A 6,291-nucleotide genomic window follows, 5' to 3' on the forward strand; every position below is an offset into this window, starting at 1 on the left:
TTATTATACACGTTTGTAAGTAGCTTCAAAGATAAAACCAGTTATTAAATCAAAGGGCAGTAAACACCTCTCAATGTAAAGACTTAGTTCTTGTTTTGACTGTGTGGAAGGGAAATAATGTTATTTTGGGGTCTGACTGCTATACTAGTATAGAGTACAGTGTGATTAGACTTACAGATGGACTCTAATGCTGAGAATATGCAGGTATAGTCTTCTCAGGCATCAGATTATACAGTGTCTAGTTGTATAATAAAATTAGTTCCTACTTTGTTTTGTTTTGCTTTGCTTTTAAACCCTGAACTTAATGTTGGAAACAAACAGAATAAAATAAATAGATATTTGGCATGGCTAGGACTTCAACTATTGTTTTGATTGTATATTGTACTTGAACATGCAATTAAGGCTCCTTGGGATATGCCCTTCTTTGAACTCTTGAAAGAATAAAAACAGTCCCACATATGGCTATGTTAACATATGGCCTCCCTAATGACAACACAACAAGACACCTACTCATCTTAAACAAACTGTAGAATAAGACATGAGCAAATGATACGCAAGTGCTGAATGTTCCTGGGTCCATCCCAATGGGAAATGAAGATTTATATGCATCTGGCTGGACGGGCATCCAGAAAATGTAGGTGCTGAAGTAAGAAAGCATAATCTGACAGTGATATATTGTATTCAGGAGTTGACTAAATATTGCCATAAATTATAAGCTTGGAACTTTGGGCTGATACTCAAAGAGATTCAGTAGTTTTTATTAAAGGAGGATGAACATAAACACACTTAGCCTGGCACTGAAAAATTATCAGCCTTCCCTCTAAAATGCTCTGCTTTCTTTTTTTTTTTTTTTTTTTGTAATTAATTTATTTTAAAGAGAGAAAGCATGAGCAGGAGGGGCAGAAGGAGAGGAGGAGAGAATCTCAAGCGGACTCCCCATGTGAGCAGAGTCTGATCACCACCCCTGAGACCAGGACCTGAGCTGAAACTAAGAGTCAGACGCTCGGGGCTCCTGGGTGGCTCAGTCAGTTAAGCGGCAGCCTTCGGCTCAGGTCTTGATCTCAGGTCCTGGGATGGAGTCCCATGTGGGGCTCCTTGCTCAGCAGGGAATCTGCCCCTCCCCTCCACTACTGTTCTCTCTTGGGCTCTCTATCTCACACATAATTAAATAAAATCTTAAAAAAAAAAAAGTCAGATGCTCAGCCGACTGAGCCCCCCAGGAACCCCAATGCTCTGCTTTTTCTGATGAAAGAAGCTCCATTACACAATTTTCCATTCTCAGTAAATAGTTACAGTTTACTAACTTATCTTCAAATAAATGTATTTTTTGTGATCTAAGGAATTAAGGTAACAACACATAGTTTTCTGATCACACTGGACCAGGAGCCTTTGTTCTCATACTCCCTTAGCTGCGCACACATGCCCGGCAGACTTCAAGTCTTGTGCACAGTTGCCCTCAGTTATTTCACAAGTGCGGGGACTCAGATGAGGGGCTCTAGGGTCCCTGTTTAAAGATGGCAGCATCTAGGCACACCCCTCCCAACCCTGCCCACCTCCAACTCCCACACATATAACCCACGCAAGGTTCTTGCTCTCCAAGGCAAAATTACTATACAAGGTGGAAACTGAAGTGCAAGATCTCTGATGGCTTTCTGCCTACCCCCATCAGTACTGGGGAGAAGTGATGATCCCCTCGGAAGGCCTTTGCTGACAGTCTGCGAGTTAGCAGTAACCCATGATTCCTTTCACTTCCTGGCCCAGTGGAGTACCAGCCTCCCCCACCTGCTCCTTTTCTCTATAAGGATTCTCACCACAGCGGGAAAGTGATTTGTTGCTCCAGTTCACTCCTTGATCATTTTCCTCTTCCTATGGAGTAGTACTCTCACTTCTGAGACTCCTTCTGTAACAAAAAGACTATGCCATCTCCTTAATCACTACAATCCTGAATAGATTCCGCGGTGGCTCATTTCCGGCACCAGGCAGAATCACTGCCTGCCTCAGCGGGCCTTTACTATTTGGATGATACCTTTCTTAAGACTCAGTAGTCAGCACACTTATTTTATCCCCCAACCAGAGTGTAAGGTCTGTGAGAGCAGAGGTTGTTCCTGATTAGGGTTGCTAGGCTTCATATTGGAACATCCTGTTCAATTTGAATTTCAGATAAATATTTTTTTTTAGTATAAATATGTTTCAAATATTGCACTAGACATGCACTAAAAAATTATTGTTTATCTGAAGTCCAAATTTAACTGAGGGTCCTGTATGTTTATTTGCTAAATCTGGCAACTCTAGGCCTCATTCATCTCTGATCGCCTAAGGCCATTATCTGTGAAGGGGTATGGTTCTTGCTTAAGTTGGGGGTCCTATTTCAGAACAGTGACGTGAAGCCAAGACCACGTGGGCCAGCTTTAATGGACTCCATGCTTCAGGACTGCAAGCTAGGTCCACAGGCCCTGAGAACATGCATGTAGCTTGCAATCCGAGGACCTGGCCAAGGCTGACACTTGGCATCAGAAATTCTGCTGATAACAGTAACACTGGAGTTTTGTCACACCGTCCTGCTACTCATCCATGTCTTTTGTTTGTGGATCCCAATGGATTCAAAGCCAGAGTGTGTTTTCTTCATAGAACTTTCTTCTGAGCACAGCTACGGTGCTTTCAGACAATGTTAGAGGAACTTCTGTGAAACCAGGGGAAATGCATTTAATACCTAATGCTTTGATTTTTGATGTTCTTTTTTTTTTTTTTAAAGATTTTATTTATTTATTTGACAGAGAGAGACACAGCGAGAGAGGGAACACAAGCAGGGGGAGTGGGAGAGGGAGAAGCAGGCTTCCTGCAGAGCAGGGAGCCCGATGCGGGGCTCGATCCCAGGACCATGGGATCATGACCTGAGCCGAAGGCAGACGCTTAACGACTGAGCCACCCAGGCGCCCGATTTTTGATGTTCTGATTATGACTTCCCACTAGATTCCCCCCACCCCCACCCCAGCCACACAGATGTTTTATAAATTATGTGATAGATTATCTTTCCATATTGACTGCTCATTTGTAGTCAGTTTGGGTGAACATTGAAAGTAAAGAGGGTTACATATGAATATACTGTAGGGGCTAATGACAGTCACCCCAAGATAAGCCACTTTGGCATGCAGACTATTTTGAGTTAAAAATCAATAAAAACCCAGCAGATTCAGGAAAAGCTCCTTACCTCCCTTTCAACTGCCTCAAAAAAATTAGATAGAGGACCTGCTCCAAAAGAGAGCTATCATCCTAGATAACTACATTATGATACGAACTAGGTATGGTGGGGACGAACTTAGCAAGGCCTGTTTGAGCAAAGTCCTCTCTTTGTTCCATTGTTTTTAAATGGCCCAGCCAACATTTGTTTACCATTTACTCCTTTTCATTTTTCTTTCCCTTTGAAGACCCAGGCCCCTATACCCTTCTCCTTGATTTAGGATGACCTATATACCTCATTTTGCCTGACTGTCTTTGGAATTTCCATGTCTGTGTGGGTCCCCTGCACATATGCTATTAAATTTGATTTTCTCCTGCTTATCTGTCTCATATCAATTTGATTCTTAGTCCAGTTAGAAGGACCTCAAAGGGGACAGAATATTCTTGCTCTCCGACAATAACTTTATGAGTTTTTCCAGACTGCCATAACAAACCTGGTGGCATAAACAACAGAAATTTGTTCTCTCACAGTTTTTGAGACCAGAAGTCTGAAATCTGGCAAGGCTGTGCTCCCTTGGGAGACTCCAGGGAAGAATCTGTTTCTTGCTTCTTCTAGCTCCTGGTGGTTGCCGGCCTTCCTGGGCTTGTGGTCACATCACTCCAACCCTTGTCTTCATTTTCACATGACCTTCTCCTCCATATCTGAGTCATTTCCCATTGGTTCTCACTTATAAGGACACATACATGATGGCATTTAGGGTCCCCCTGATAATCCAGGGTTATCGCCTCATTTCAAGATCCTTAATATAATCACATCTACAAAGATTCTTTTTCCAAATTAGGTAACATTTACCAATTTTAGGGATCAGGACTCGATATCCTTGGGTGAACATTAGTCGGCCTCCTACAATACCATATGAATTTGTTCCTTTCTCTCTCACACTAGAGTTAATACTGTTCAGAAAAGTCTAGCTACAGAGACCCTTAAGACAGAAAGAGAAAAATGATTTAGAAAAGCTCATTGAGGGGGCTGCCTGGGCAGCTCAGTTGGTTAAGCATCTGACTCTTGGTTTCGGCTCAGGCCATGATCTCAGGGTTATGAGATCAAGGCCCACGTCGGGCTCTGCACTCAGCATGGAGCCTGCTTGTCCCTCTCCCTCTGCTCCTCGCCCTGCTCTCTCTCTTTCACACTCTCTTTCAAATAAATAAATAAATAAATAAATAAATAAATAGTTCTTTGAGGGAAGGAGAAAGCAAGAATTTTTTTTGTAATCAATGGGGAGAGGTTAATATAAACTCAGTGCAATTGAAGTCCTGGTAGAAGAACACATTTTGATTTCCTCAACACAGCTCACACATTCTAGGTCAACTGGTTTATTAGATTTTATTTTTTAAAATATCACCCTGGATGTTAACTAGACCAACTGTGGTGGTCATTTTGCAATACATACAAATATTTCGTCATTATATTGTACATCAGAAAATCATATATGGTTATATATCAATTATACCTCAATAAAAATAAATCACCAGGGGTGCCTGGCTGGCTCAGTTGGTAGATCATGTGACTCTTGCTTTCAGGGTCATGAGTTCAAACCCCACGTTGGGTGTGGAGTCTACAAAAAATAAAGGAGGGGGGGAGGAAAGGAAGAAAGATCACCATACAAGATACTTGAAGATTTTATATGATCTTATCCACTCATTTTTATCTTACCACTATTTGAAAGCGAACGTTGAATTTTGAAGCATCCATATTTTGCCTTGTCTAGAAGCAAACCATTTAGGAAGACAAACTGTTATGTCTTGCTGACTAAAAATAAGAGCAAAGAGGTATACTTTCCCCTTTAAAAGGTCTAAAAGAAAAACTGTTTAATATGTTCTATATTCAGTTAAATTTTAAGGAACATAAAATCAAAATTTAAAGGAAGTGAAAATATTCTGTGGTGTATTATTGTATGTATATACCACATTTTGTTTATCCATTCGTCAATGGACACTTGGGTTGCTTCCACCTCCTGGCTGTTGTGAACTGTGTTGTTATGAACACAAGTGTGCAGATACTTTTTCGAGATCCTAGTTTTAATTATTTTGGATAAATACCCAGAAGTGGAATTGCTGGATCACATTTTTATCCATATTTTTAATTTTTTGAGGAACCTCCATACTATTTTCCCTAGTGGATGCACCAACTTACATTCCCACCGTGGTGCACAAGGGTTCCCTTTTCTCCACGTCCTTGCCAACCTGTTATCTCTTGTCTTCAGGATGATTGCCATTCTAACAGGAGTGAGGTGATATCTCATTGCAATTTTGATTTAAGAGAGCTTGCTTTTTAAAAAGTAATGAATGGTGGCTATCAATAATGTCATTTTCCATCAGGGTCCAGGCATTATGCTGGACGCTTGAGACTCATAAATAGGAGGATCCGAAATCCTTGCTCTGGAGAAGGTAGGACAGATGTACATGGAGAATATACTGGGGGATCTAAAACCAAAAAAGAAATCCAAATATTTTGAAGTTTAAAGAAAAAAGAAAGGAGCTACATTTAAAGCAAAATTGATGAAATTCAGGACACCTGGGTAGCTCAGTCGGTTAAGTGTCTGCCTTTGGCTCAGGTCATGATCCCAGGGTCCTGGGATCCAGTCCCACGCTGGGCTCATTCCTCAGTGGGGAACCTGCTTCTCCCTCTGTCTGCTGCTCCCCCTGCTTGTGCTCTCACTCTTTCTCTGACAAATATATAAATAAATTTTTTAAAAAGAAGATGTTAATAACTCTTGTAATTCCAATAAAGGATATTTTTGAAAAATTGATGAAATTCAAAACCAATATATTTAAGGGTGAAATGTGAGCTGTTATTAAGCCGATCCAAGAAAAAAGATGTGTTTTTTTCGTATACATGCCTGCAAGTTAAAACAACAGAGTTAAATTTTTACATGCAAGATTCATCCTGAATGTAGTCTATATGGCCGATAGGAGGTTCATGTCTGTAGCCAAAACAACAGTTAACAAATTCATTAATTCTGTTTAAGTTTAAATTGCTATCATTAAGGTTAATAATTTCCTGGCTCTAAGTAAAATATCTTTGTTTGAAAAAATATATATATCGTACAAGAT

This window comes from Halichoerus grypus, chromosome X, assembly GCF_964656455.1.
Source record: "Halichoerus grypus chromosome X, mHalGry1.hap1.1, whole genome shotgun sequence".
Taxonomy (NCBI): domain Eukaryota; kingdom Metazoa; phylum Chordata; class Mammalia; order Carnivora; family Phocidae; genus Halichoerus; species Halichoerus grypus.